Below are 14,133 nucleotides of genomic sequence, written 5' to 3'. Positions count from 1 at the left end.
TTATAGATCAACTAACATAATCTATAAAGATGCAAAATGCTTACATTCGAAAATCGAGATATATTCTGATATGGCTAACACATTTGAGAATCTTTAAATGGCAAGATTGAGTTTGACATTGATGAGATTGTTTCAAGCATTAGTACTTTTAACGTGCAGCAGGTCCTTTTATTTAATAAAGATATAACAGAGTTTGTTAAAGGAAAGCTTGTCATATCCCTTGATTATGACACAAGTCATATATCAATAATATTTCTATGTATACAATAAACGTCATTAATAAAGCCGGTCCTGGAAAACAGTTTTTCGCTCGCATGTAAAGCCAAACTTTGGATTTTTAATACCGCACTGTTGTGGTTGATCTTTTTAACCTAACTTGTGGCGGTTCCTCTTCGGGGCTTTGTTCTGCATTCTCTAGCATCTGCTTGTACTGGCTTTTGAAGAAACCAGCCTGGAAAAAAAAGCATTCGAAAAAAAATCAAGGTATGTAGACTGGTAAAAATGAAACATTTGAAACTGAACGTCCTGTATCCTAACCTTATAGAGGGCCAATGTGATGAGAGCAAGTAGCAGCAATCCTCCTATTACACCTCCAGCGATCTCTTTAGTCAGGTTCACCTCCTCATACACCTCCACTTGAGTAGCGATCTACATAAACACACACTGTGCATTAATCATGGGTCGCAGAAAGGGCAGTGGCTTTTGAGGTATTTGATATATTTGAGAAAAATACATAGGTGGATCCTAGTATATATGCACGCTTAATCGTTAAAGATTGCAATCTCGATTCGATCACATGTGATCTCGTTCTGTGGTGATTCTGTTAAACCTTTTAAAAAAAAGACAATCGCATTGGAATATTAAAAACGTTAATGAAAATGTTTACTACTGTTTCCAATATTAGAATTAACACAAAACCCACCACCTCCAGGGGCCCCCTCCTTTTGGTTAGCTCCATGCCCATGACTAATGCAATATTACCTCTGACAATCTTTCCATAAATATATTATTATGGTTTACATTTTGGTTGCAAAGGTATACATGACATACATATGTTATGTATATATAAGGTATATATAACATAGATATTGAAAATTATAATTGTATAGTTTTAGGTTTTAATTTTATTATTTTTCAAGTTCTATAACATTTAAATGTTATTTTATAAACATTTTTTGGCTAATTTGTAAAAAAATATACGTATATGTGTATATATATATATATATATATATATATATATATATATATTACCTGAATGGATGGTGCAGATTTTGAGAATCAGACGAAAAGAAAACATATTTGCTGTTGTCATATTCCATAGATACTGAGCTGACCAGCTGAAAAGCGGCAGCTCTGAGTCCGGTCTAAGAGAGGCAGATCATGACATTAAGAAATGATGACACAAAAAATATGAATATATGGTCAGTTTTATGATATGAATTTGCTTTAAATGTCATAAACCTGCTCAATCCATCCAAAGCTCACGTTGCCGGTTATATTATAAAATCTTCTTTCATTCTTTAAGAGTGTCTCATCACAGCTGAACTCGGCACACACCGCCACAGTGCAGTTCTAACACACACACACACACACACACACACATCCAGAGAGCGAGGGAGCAGTGGTCAATGCTCAGAAAAGATAAAAGTTACATTTTATGGACTTGTTTATGTTAGATTAATATAAATCACTCACCACCACACGATCTCTTTTAATTATTTCTACAAAATTTGTTACGTCAGGCTGCTTATCCCTCTGTTTTACACAGCCTGGAATCTAAAAGCACATACACTAGGTGTTTGTTTCTTTTATGATAAATATGCATCAATGTGGACCTTTTCTATCACACGTCATGTTTACCTGCATGCTCTTATTAGTCCAGATAGATTTATCTCCCAACATCATTGGTACTCTGAGGAAAACTTTGAAACGTAGTTCTCTAAAAGTCATTTTCAACCTGAAAGAGGACAAGAAATAGTGAACTCTAGTTTTGGAGGAGATCATCTTTATTTAATTGCATTTTGTGTTAGGGCGTCGAATGGAAGTGTGCGAATTGTATTTCAGTACCTTTAGTATTTGCTTGACTGGTTTAGAGGTTTCAGCTTTCTGTGCAGTAAAATTTATGTAAAGGGTTGAATCTTCATGCCTTATTTAAAAGGTATATGCGTAAGACGGTTATTTAATAATAGCATATACACACAAACACACACACTGCTGGTCAAAAATGTGGAATCTTTAAGATGTATTTTTATGTAAACAATTTCCTGCATTTATTTGGTAAACCATGCAAATAATAATACTATATAATACCAAGATCCCAGAACTTAAAGGTATAAAGGTATGCTATAAATACATCTTTATCAAATAATCAGCAAAATAAAGACTAAACTGACTGGATTTCTTTACATTAATTCTTGTCTAATGAGATTTATCAGCCAATTAATAACTACAGCATCATTTTTTATCATTTTTAAACTTTTTATGTTAAATGTAACCCTAAATTAAGCATCAAATTTCCCAGATTTACCCCAGAAAAAATCCCAGATTTACCCAGACCATCAAGTGGAAACGTAAAATCCATTACCATATCTGGATGCTAATGTCTGTTGTAGAGGAACAGAGCACTAACCTTATTAAGGCAATATAGATGGCATATTTGACACCAATGCTTTTCGTTTTGAATAATTAAGCTGGTTTGAGCGTGATTGTTCCCACTGTAAGCTTGATGGAAGGTTTTTGTTAGTACTACTTATCAATTTCTCATATGTGAAGAGTTTCTCAACCATCAAATGTGTCATACTGTACCTGTTCATACTAGCATTAAATGTGACCTTTTGATCAAAGCTGCTTTCTTTATTGATGCTGTATGTTATGTGAAACACAGCCTAGAAGTGGGCACAGAGAAAATGAGTAGCGCTAAAAAGAAAAATGCACAGGGCTATTTTAAAAGTGACCTCACCCGAGTTTGCTTTGAGGATGGGTTTGCTGATGTGGCAGGTGGTCTCTCCAAATGAGCCTTTTGCTCACTGTCGGTAGATAAACACTCCCACTCTGCCCTGCTCAAGCGGAAAGCGGCGCATGCATAAACAATCATTCGGTAACAATAACTGTCATCTTTACCTGTTTAGATGTGATTCTTCTGTAGGATAGTCAAAGGGGTAGCTGAGGGTGAAGAGTGTATTGTATGAGTTTTCTCCTCTGTTTTTCCACAAACACTGTCACATTGATCTCCTGCATGATGCCGACCTCTATATTTGTAGATCTGGAATGCAGAAAGAAAAAAGAGAAAAACAAGGTTGATTCGGACTTTGGCGCTGTTTCATCCTAAAGGATCGTAAAATAATAATGATAATATGCAACAGAAGGTTTGGGCTTTGTTTGGGCTTCCTTGTGTTGTTCATTGTTATGTCTTTTATTCTGTAATCTGATTGTGCCTGTGCTTCCCTTGCCCTCATGTTCACTGGTTTGTTCATGTCATGTAATTTTCACTGTTTAGTATATATTGCCCCATGTCATATTGGAGTTATATCCTCTGTTTGGAGAATTTGGGTCAAGTCAAGTCAAGTCAAGTCAGGTCTGTATTGAATTATGTTTGTATAATAAATCACTGTTTAAATAAATCTGCCATTGGGTTATTCTAAACTCGCCTTAAGTGGAGATCAATACAAAATAATAATAATGATAATAGACTGAATTAAGAAAAAAATGTCTTTGTAAAAAGAAATAGCATGAGGCTGGAGGAAAACTACTAAATTTCTTGGTTAAACGTAATGTTTGCTCACCCAGAGAAATTTAAATCCATCCTGAGGTCATCAACACAAATGTTATCATGTCCACAATTTCTCTCAAAGTCCAGCTGTGGAATGAAGATATTAAGAAAACATTAAATGACAACTAAATCACATGTTACACTAGACATGTAGAAGTTACTATGTTTAGATATACAATGCTGCTTAAAAGTTTGTGAACCCTTTTGTGAATTTTCTATTTCTGCATAAATGTGACACCAAACTTAATCAGATTTCCCTTGTCCTAAAAGTAGACGAAGAGGGCCTAGTCAAATAAACAGCGCAAAACACTTAAAAGGTGAACTTAGTGTTCTGTTCAGAAGTGTTTTTTCACCTTGTGTCAAATCTTGTTTTATTCCAAATGATTTTCTTTCTAAAGAAACTTTTTTAAAGAATGTTTCAGCTCAATGTTTCAATAAAATCCAGAGTTTCGTTGTAATCACAAGCATAGACATTTTCAAAAACACCTGCTAACAGAAGGAAAGACTGTCTTAAAAGCGGCATGTAGTAAATAGTGGTTAGTTATCCCTAAGATACGTGTGGCATTGCACTTGAAACTAAAATTGGTATGCTTTCTCTTACATTGTGGTCTGTGGTGGTCTTTATCCCCCGGCAGCAGTAGTGGTCTTATGTTTTGCAGTGAGGCAGTTGGTAGACCCTCAAAGTGAATGTTAACTGATTGGACAATGGGTTTAGAGAGCATCTTCTGGGAAAGCCTGATGGGATACATATCAGACATCGCGTGTGCCATAAAATCACGATTTTCAGTTTGAGTTATTATTAGAAAGTACAACACTTATTTATTCTCATTATTTCTTACAGTCAGAATAACAGACTGATATTTAAAAGTATGAAAAAATGTTGACTTACGTCTATAAGGAAAGGATGATTTTTAAAGCTTCTTCATTGAGCTTAATGTTCTTTGTGAAACTGTAGATGCGAATTTTGGATGAGAAAAATGCTCGATATTTCTGTACTAAACGGCATCCAGCGTTATGTTGTAATTAATATTTGCTCTCAAGTCTAGATAATAAACATAAATAGACATTTTATTTGTTTAATTAAAATGCAGTACCGTTTAAGTCAGAGGTAATATTTTAACATTTATTATATAAATATAGTACAACGTTTGCAATCATTACAGTAAAAACAGTAATATTGTTATGTATTTTTATAATTTGAATAATTTTAAAAGTGCTTTTTATGTCATTTAATGTTTTTATTTATTATAAATAAAATAATTTTTTTTTAAAAATGGTTACACTTTATTTTGATAGTCCACTTTAGAAATTATATGCCTATAAGTAACTTTGTCTACTAACTCTCAGAGTGGATTGTTTAGGGCAGGTTTAGTGTTAGTAGAATAAGTTAACATATACTTGCAAAGTTTCTGATAGTCAGTATGTTGTGGACCCTTCAAAATAAAGATATTAAGCAGTCTACTAATACTATAGATGTAGTGGCTGTTGAATGACTGAAGTGGGCTATCGAAATAAAGTGTTGCCAAAAAAACTGACCCCCAAAATTGTAGTCATTTCTAACAAAAAAAATGTAGTTTAGTGAATAAAATTGTGTTAAAAGCTTAAGTCAGCCAATGCTGCTGATTATGGATTGTCATTTAAATATTGTGGTACACCACTATGACGTTACACATTGTACAACATGAAATAATATTTCTCATATTGGATAAACCTCTTATGCTTTGGCTGTATGGCCTCATGGTGAAGCACACTTTCATGGTGTTTCTCAGCGACTGCTCTGTTTCAACGGTTGATATTTTAGGTGGGCTGTAAGTAACCCTGGTTTCCAAATTTACGATGGGTCTGGACCTGAATGATTCACAGGTAACACATAAGAATGGTCATGACCGAATCTGTATTTTTGTACATTTGGAGTTCTGTGTCAAACAAAAGCACACCTGAGAAGCAGAACTTCTCCCATGGCCCGACAGCAATACTCGGGAAGGTTGTCTCGCTCTGGTCTACAGAGGGAACTGACTCAATGAAATGCCAAAGAACTGCAAGCCTCGCTTCAAAGATGACCCAGCGATCCTCTGTCATCACATACAGGCAAGGAAAGAGGGAGAAAGAGAGGATTTCAGGACGGAGGGTCGTCAGGCAGAAAAGAAAAAGTTAAGGCTACTACTTTATAATCGTCACTAACAAAACATAAACACTTGGAACGTTGCTCTGTAGTTATTGATTAAACAATAAGAGATTTATAATAGTTAACAACAAAACATAATATCAGTGTCTCTAATGCTTTAAAATGACATAATATAATGCGTTTTCATTCTATTTGTGAGTCTGGACCACAAAACCTACACATCGTCTAAAAAGCTGAATAAATAAGCTTGTCCTGATCAAAACTTAATTGATATATTTACAGCAGGATTTTTATGGAACATGATATCTACTTAATGTCCTAATGATTTTTGGCATGTAAAATAATGAATTATTTTGACCCGTACAATGTATTTTTGCCTATCGCTACAAATATACCCCAGACTGGTCTTGAGATCCGAGGTCACACTTGTGCAAAAGTACCAAAACAGAGGGTTTAACTGATCATTTGTATTTTTTATTAAAATTTTTCCCAAGCATTGCACCTGTGAATGTTTGGAATTTATTCCATATGCTCCTCCGTTGAAGATGTAGATGCTGCCCTGTCCGTCTTCTTCTAAAGGAGCTCCGATCAGCACATCCACGTAACCATCGCCGTTCAGATCTGCCGGGCTGGCCAGAGAAGAGCCAAAGCGACCCTTCTGACCTTCCTTTCCCACCAGCTCCATACCGAAAAAAACTAAATCACGACTGTGAAGAAGCGACCAGAGCGGGAAGCAAACCAACAGTCAAATCTAAGCGTACATCAGAACTGATTTTTAAAATGGTCTAAAACCTCTAATCCCCATCCCTTACCCGGCGACTGGCGGTTGTAAACAAACACTTTACCCTCCCGGTCATGATCTATATGCGTTGGTGCCGATACCAACAGGAAGTCGGATGTGGAGTCGCGGTTCACATCCACTGCACAAACCTCAGCTCCAAAATATGAGCCGATCTGAGACTGAGAAAAGAGACAGGGAAGCTGTATAGTTTCACATGCAAGCTTACTTTCTCTTGTTTGGGCGATGTGCTAATATTTTAGACAAATATGAGTTCTATAACCTTAGGAGAATCCAGTTCTTGTAAAATTCTTGGACTGTAATAAATGCTCGCAACAGCAACTTGTCCCTCATGCTTGTGTCTCTCATTGCTCCCCATGACTGCATACTTTGTTTGCGACACTGTCGTTATTGCCAAAGGAATAACCTGTAAATAAAACAGGCGTTAAAATAGTTGGATGTATTGATATACGAATGCATTTTGATATATACGCAGTCAGAGAAGAGATCTTACCTAAGTAACTGTCATTGCTGACTTCCTCTTTAAATTTTTATCATTTGATATTTGATCATCTTGTGAGTACAGCTGAAATCCACCCTTCCACTGGAAAAGCTCCCACTGCAGTCATCGTTATATCTTTCTGAATACATAATATTAGAGAGATGATCAGCTGCTCGTATTAGAAGCATAGAAGATATAATTCGGGCTTTTAACCAATGGCCACTATAAACAGAATCCTGCTTATCTTGTTTCACAGCACGCATTCAATTAATCCTATTCATAAACTCACAACTCATCCTGCAACTGAGTGTTATTATGTTATTATTTGCATATTTTGGTAAGCATAATTAACTGGATGAATGCTGCATGTGACTTTTTTACGTTATGGAGGTTGCGCTATGTCTCTTCTTTTTCAATATGTTACTTGGGTTTCTTTATATTTATTCCAGAAATTTACCAGCAAAGTGAAAACTGTGTGAAAATGTAAATCACAGTTTTTAATTTTTGTTTTATTTTATTTATTTTTTGTGTAATTCTAACCTGCATTCTAACCTAATCATACATGCAGCCTGAAATGAAGACAGTTTTGTTGTATTCTAACTATATTTACTTATAACATCCAATGAAAGATATAACCCCAATATGTTCGAAAATTATTGACAAATACTAAATCAGTGATTTTTTTCCCTGACATGCTGTTGGTGCTATTTTTCTTCCACTTGGATATTAAGTTGCACCGTAAATACAGCTGGGTAAAACGTTTGAGGCTGCAAAGCAACCAAATGTTCTTATTTTCTACGCACCCTGTATGTATTTCATATTTTAAATTTCGTCACGATGCCTTTTTAAGTTTGGTGTAATGTAATATAATTACATTTGTTGTTAATGCCGCACTAAACCGTCCTGTGCAAACTCCATCCGAGATGAATCACCAGTGGTCTGGGTTCCTAGCCAATAAATACAATAATAACACAGTTACCTACCTTATTATTTTTATCATGACTATTATAAATCAGAGCAATGCACACGGTACATTTTTTCCTCTCCGCAAACATACGCCGATGGCAATAATGTTCTCTTTGAGTTGCTCACGGATATTTTCCAGCGCGTCCAAAGTTAGTGACTCTGAACACATGCTTATCGGAGGGTAAAGATGCAATACTCTGCAGCTCCCTAATTGCATTATTGCTCGAAAAGCGTTTCCAACCTAAGAAAAATGTCATGTTCCATAAATATAATGTTTATAACATCTGGCATAATTTATTCGACCTCACGTCGTATGTATGATTTCCATTTTCCATTTAATTTACACGGTGAACTAAAATCTCTTCCAAGACTTTAGGAAGGGCAACATATCGATCTTACCCCAATAGCGTAACGTGTTATATCTTTTTTTTGTGCTTGTTGAACAGCTTCACTCAAATAAGCTGAATCGGTTGATTCACCATCTGTGATAACAAGCAGGACTTTTCTGGCTGATGGTCTTGCTCCTCCGCTACCAACGAACAGCTGATTCCTGTTAATGGACAATATGCAATATTTAATAATAGTTTATTGATGCAGCTGTATAATGTATTAACTGTATAACATATGTGTTCTTTTTAATTATGTTATGGTTAACTGGAATCTTAAAAAAATCTCAGAAAGCATGTCTTACACAAGTGTTCTTATAGCACTTGCGGTATAAGTCCATCCTTGCTGTTGTTTTATCGAAGTCACTGCAGCTTCCCAGTACTTTACATCTCTGACTTGAAACGTCTCATGAATCACACAACCTGTAGAAAACTGCGCTCACGACAAACTGCAAGACAGAAAGATAGATAGATTAAGTTCATGGCGGTAAAACTGGTGTTAAAATCATATATTGTCTAGGAACATAATAAATGCATCGATTGCCGCATACCTTTGCATCCTGGTCTATAAAACTTCTAATCATTTTTATAACAAATTTCTTCATCTTAGAAAAATCAACATCATTTACACTTCCAGATCCATCCATTAAAAAAGCGATATCTATTTGCGATTTTGGACATTCTGCGGGTGGTGGAAAAAAAAAATCGTATTTTCATCAATCCGAAGCTGCTCGGCAGTAATAATCGTGTCATATACGGTAAGAATCAATACAAGTACCTCTCAGAGTCCTCGGCACAGGTTGGCTTACAGAATTTTTTGAATTGATTTTAAAGCACATGCCATTGTAAGTGGTGACGTCACAGTTCTTAGGTATGGTCGGACCACAAACCTGAGAGAAAAAACGACAAATGCCATACATAACACACTCTAAACTGGACACTAGCGTAAAACTTAGAGGTAACCGTCTTTATTTTTGTTTTGGAACACTGCGTTTTTATCAGTTATTGTTTTATATGTTCTGCTAAAACAATCTGAAAATATAAATAATCTTCAGTCAAAAGGCAAAGGGCTTCGGGGCGTGTCTTGCAATAGATAAGATCAGATAAAATAAAGATAGGGCTGTGGTTTTACATCTTTAGAAATAGCATTTCTTAGCAATCCTTAAATATCACTTTGCAAATACCAGACGTGGCTTCAAGCTGAAACTGAAAAACAAATATTGTCTAAACAAACTGCCGCCCAATAATTTATTCTAGCTGATGTGAGAGACAGCCTAGCTTCTTTATGTTTACAGTATTCGTTCCACTCGAACGACAAAACACTATTATAAGCTAAATCGCATGTAAATCAAGCTATAAAAGGAGGCGTTAGTTTTGAACTCTGGCTGGTTGTGTTCTTGCCCAAATATTTATTTTGGATCATATTCAACCAGAAAAAGTTACGAACCGCAGCTTTAAATGCGAGCAGATATATTTGTAGTACATTCTTATTTTTGTGATAAATAAAAAATGGTAAAAGCTATATAAATACACTAATTAAAGCATATTTTTACTGAACTACCTGTGTCACAATCAGGCCTCTGTGGCTCTGTCTGATCGCCACCCGAGGGCACCTCTCTTCTTCCAGGACTTCATTACCCATAACCCCTTACTTAGGACTAATCACCTCCAAGTGTGCCTCATTATCTCCACCCTTTATAAGCTGTGCCCAGACTCTCAATAGTTATGAAGTCTGAAAGTCTTGTGTTTGAGTCGCCAGTATGTTCCTGGTCTGTTTGCCGTTTGTGATTCCCTGCTGCCCGAATGCAATAATTATAAGCAGGATTTATAATAATAATAATAATAACAACATTCTTAAATATCTCATATTTGCATAATGTCTATTATGGCTCTATTACGCAGTTGTCATTTTGCATTGTTAATTGCCTTCAAGCTTTGCATGAAAGCAATTGCTAAATGAATGAATATAAATGTAAAGCGCATTTCAGCAAATTGCACATTTTAGTATTCAGTAAGCGTTAACCATATAAAATGGAGTTTCCCAGCAACAAAACTTTGCCAGTAAAAATAATGAGGGTTAGGGTTAGGGTCAGGTTGAGTTTTAAACATTGAAAACGTCTTGGTATTCTGTATATTGTAGGTTATAAAGACAAATAGCAAATCGCAATTTCTTGATGTTGTTAGCTTTTACAGAATGTCCTAACTTTTCTGGAAACTTACCACGGCTGTTGAAAACTCAGGATTTACAGACATTGAAAGTCCAAGAGACATGTTGACAGCTTCTTTGGAACTTTGATGAATAACAAAAAGGAAATATTATCACAAATAATACATATAATAAAATATTTGGAAGCATTATATAAGTGTGTGTGTGTATATATATATATATATATATATATATATATATATATATATATATATATATATATATATTAGCAAAAAACTAAGTACCATTAAAGACCAGTGGTGAGCAGTTTCTCTGGTGACAGGACAGTCATAAATCTTTCCTCTCTGAGTTTTACTGTATTGTATTAAAGGATCACTAACAAGCAGACTAGAGAAGAAGACAGAAAGAACATGAGAACAGACTAAAAAGAAATCTGTGGCATTCCTGTCTGGGTACAAGGGTTGAGTAGAAGCAATTGAAAGACAGAAATGTGGACATCAGCATGGTTTTTGTCAACGCGCTGCGAAATATTTTAGTCTACAGAAAGAGGAAATTAATACTTAACCACTGGTGGGATTCAAAGGGGTTTTCTTTCAAATTGCACCACAATAAAGTTAGAAAAACATTTTAACTAGAACAGTTTGCATTGCCTCGCTCGACCTGCGTTACAGTGACAACGGCAGCTATTTGTAAAGCACTGATATAATTGCTTTGCAGTACCTTCTGACTAAAATGAAAAGCAGAAACAAAACTGATATGAAATGGAAACTCAGATTTATGTTTATTTTAGTATTTCATTTTACTTAATTCATAATTTTTTTCACGCACCAGGGCTTTGATATCCACATCAGTCTTGGGTTCGAATATCCTTGTTTTATTCAAGCGTTATTTCAAGTGAGCTCACCTTGCGCCTTTCTGTATCACTTTATAGCCAAAGCCGGTGTTTTCATTGTTTGTGAAGGTCTTCCACGTCCACAGGATCAATGTTGAAGGCCCGTTAATGAATGGCATGCTAACGTGCAAAAGAAAGGAAACGTATTTAAATGAGTTATGAAGTACTTTCCGCAGTAACAATTTGTTGCAAATATTGCACTTAAAAGTAAGATTTATTTGTAATAATTATTCGAATTAAAGTTATAACCCAGACCAGTGACTACACCGTAAAAAAATGTTAAAAAACGGCCATAATCTGACAGCGACATACTATTAAAATAGCAATGTACTGCATAAAACAATGCACTCTGGGCAATATTTTGCCATTTAAGGAATTGCAGTTAATTTACAGCCAATTTTTAACGTTGCTCCACTAAATGGCTTGTGATGAAAAGTCTCCCCGCCAGCTGAGGAACCAATGAGTAGCAGAACAGGGGCCAGATAACAAACACTTTACAAGCCACTATACAGCAAAAAACATTCATTTACTCCCAAATCATACAAAAACATGCTACAACAAAAAAACTCGTGATATCAGCACTAGTTATTAACATTTACGCTTACAAGGTGTATATAGCATTTCATAGCATTTCATAGCATTTCATTCGGTCTCTGGTTTCAGTCGCTTCATTGGCGTTAATCGCAAAGAAGGCGCAAAGGTCATCCTGGGGAAGGTTACCTCAAAGTGCTTTGGATAAAAGCGTCTACCAAAATGACTAAATGTAAATGTAAATGCAAAAGAGAACAAGGGCGTATCGTCCAGAAAAATTCTCCACATAGAATGCACATGTTCTACACACTCATTGAAGAACCCAGTCGACCTTTAGTGGGACTTTATGTAGGTCAGATGGCTTTCCTCTTGTTTCTGTCTGTGTCGTTTTGACAGACTGATCTTGCCACATTAAACCACAAAGTTAAGTTAAAGTAACAGTGTGCTAAAAAGAACAAAAGCAATGCAACCTTTAAAAAATGTCTAGAGAGTCAAAAGGAATGAAAATCTATCCAAATCAAATAGACCAGCTGATAAAGACCAACCACAGTTGTTGCCACTGTAGTCAAAAAAGTAGTGCAGATCCAAAAACGTTAAAAAATTCTAAATGTTAAAAAGTGTTTCATACCCTTTAAGTGTTTGTTTACATTTAGATCTTTCAATATAATGCATTTTAAATAGATGTGTGTGGCCCACAGAGAAAAAAAAATGCTTTTACTATAAATCTAATTACAACATCTTTGTACAATAAAAGAGCCAATTTAAAGTAACTCATTTGATTTAAATAGAAATAATCACAGAAAGTGAAAAAGCTGTTGAATAATTCAAAGTATGAATACTGTAGATTCACAGCGACTGTTGCCCGGTATTTTATTGTACATTAAAAAAAAAAAAAAAAAAAGATTTATACTGTGTATTTAAACAATACGGTAATAAGCTGTAAAATATTTTCATGAAGTATGAATACTGTAAAATTATAATAGATTGCTGCGACTTAAACCTTAAACTGCATATAAATAGGAATTTGTCAGGCCATAGTTAAATTCATGACATTTTATGTGACATTTATAAATGTGCTTATATATCTATATATATCTATCTCTATCTCTATCTCTCTCTCTCTCTCTCTCTATCTATATATATATATATATATATATATATATATATATATATATATATATATATATATATATATGTGTGTATATATATGTATAAGAAATTGAAATGCTTATTTTTAACAAATAAGGTTTCACTTTATTTTGATGGTCCCTTTTGAACATTCTGTTGACAAAAGTAACTTTGCACCTACATGTCAAACTTACTTTCATTCAGTGTCAGAGTATTAGCAGACTGGTAGAGGGTTAGAATAAGGCTGACATATTTCTTGAAATAAGTTACCCCTGGTCAGTAGAATACCTGTTTTCCATAGATCATCATTCATTTAAGAAAAATCTCATAGATTTTACAACCTGTTCAATTCACAGCAAGAACACAAATGAATGCATGGCTACTATCATAAAGTACGGGGAATTTTAGCATAGCTTATCACGACCAATTTAAGTTGATCTTACCGTAAAATAAACACAAAGGCAACAGAAATTCCAGTCCATTTCTCTGCATGAAGAAATTGAACTAAATATACGTGCACGATATGATGCACTGAGCTGCAAGTATGAGTGAAGGATCTTTGCTGAGTGATGCATGTGACTGGAAGAGGAAGTACTACTGAGAAGCAAGATTATACCAATATATCCTCAATTCTCTTTTTTTCTCCTCATTGCGATTTATTTTTAGTCACAGTAATGGGAAAAAAGTGTGTTTTGACAGAGAGCTGACAGATCATTTTTTTTGCATTTTGGAAGTGCTACTTTGTTTACCTGAAGTCAAAATCAACAGCAATTGCTCTGGGAATAAAAGTAGGTGGAACAGAAATGCCAAAGGGAAAATATAAGCAAACATCAACTAAAAAGCTGAGTTGGTTTTACAGAGTTTTTAAAAATATCATAACCTACAGTTG

At 34.9% G+C, this 14,133-nt stretch overlaps 2 long non-coding RNA genes and 1 pseudogene across 2 annotated transcripts; all 3 read right to left on the bottom strand.

Annotated features, from left to right (window-relative positions):
- Window positions 1-297: 297 nt before the first annotated feature.
- On the bottom strand, window positions 298-6,579 carry LOC122355216 (annotated as a pseudogene).
- A 1,785-nt stretch (window positions 6,580-8,364) lies between these two features.
- On the bottom strand, window positions 8,365-8,966 carry LOC122355218. Its single transcript, XR_006252191.1, has 3 exons — window positions 8,832-8,966; window positions 8,540-8,690; window positions 8,365-8,381 (listed from the first exon to the last, which is right to left on the bottom strand). It is a non-coding gene; the product is annotated as an uncharacterized LOC122355218 (long non-coding RNA).
- A 111-nt stretch (window positions 8,967-9,077) lies between these two features.
- LOC122355219 lies at window positions 9,078-10,820 on the bottom strand. The gene is made up of 3 exons (XR_006252192.1): window positions 10,747-10,820; window positions 9,305-9,416; window positions 9,078-9,208 (listed from the first exon to the last, which is right to left on the bottom strand). It is a non-coding gene; the product is annotated as an uncharacterized LOC122355219 (long non-coding RNA).
- Window positions 10,821-14,133: the final 3,313 nt, after the last annotated feature.

Source organism: Puntigrus tetrazona, chromosome 12 (genome assembly GCF_018831695.1).
Source record: "Puntigrus tetrazona isolate hp1 chromosome 12, ASM1883169v1, whole genome shotgun sequence".
Classification (NCBI taxonomy): domain Eukaryota; kingdom Metazoa; phylum Chordata; class Actinopteri; order Cypriniformes; family Cyprinidae; genus Puntigrus; species Puntigrus tetrazona.
Note: the sequence above shows the minus strand (reverse complement) of the source record. Positions and strands in the feature narration are given on the sequence as shown.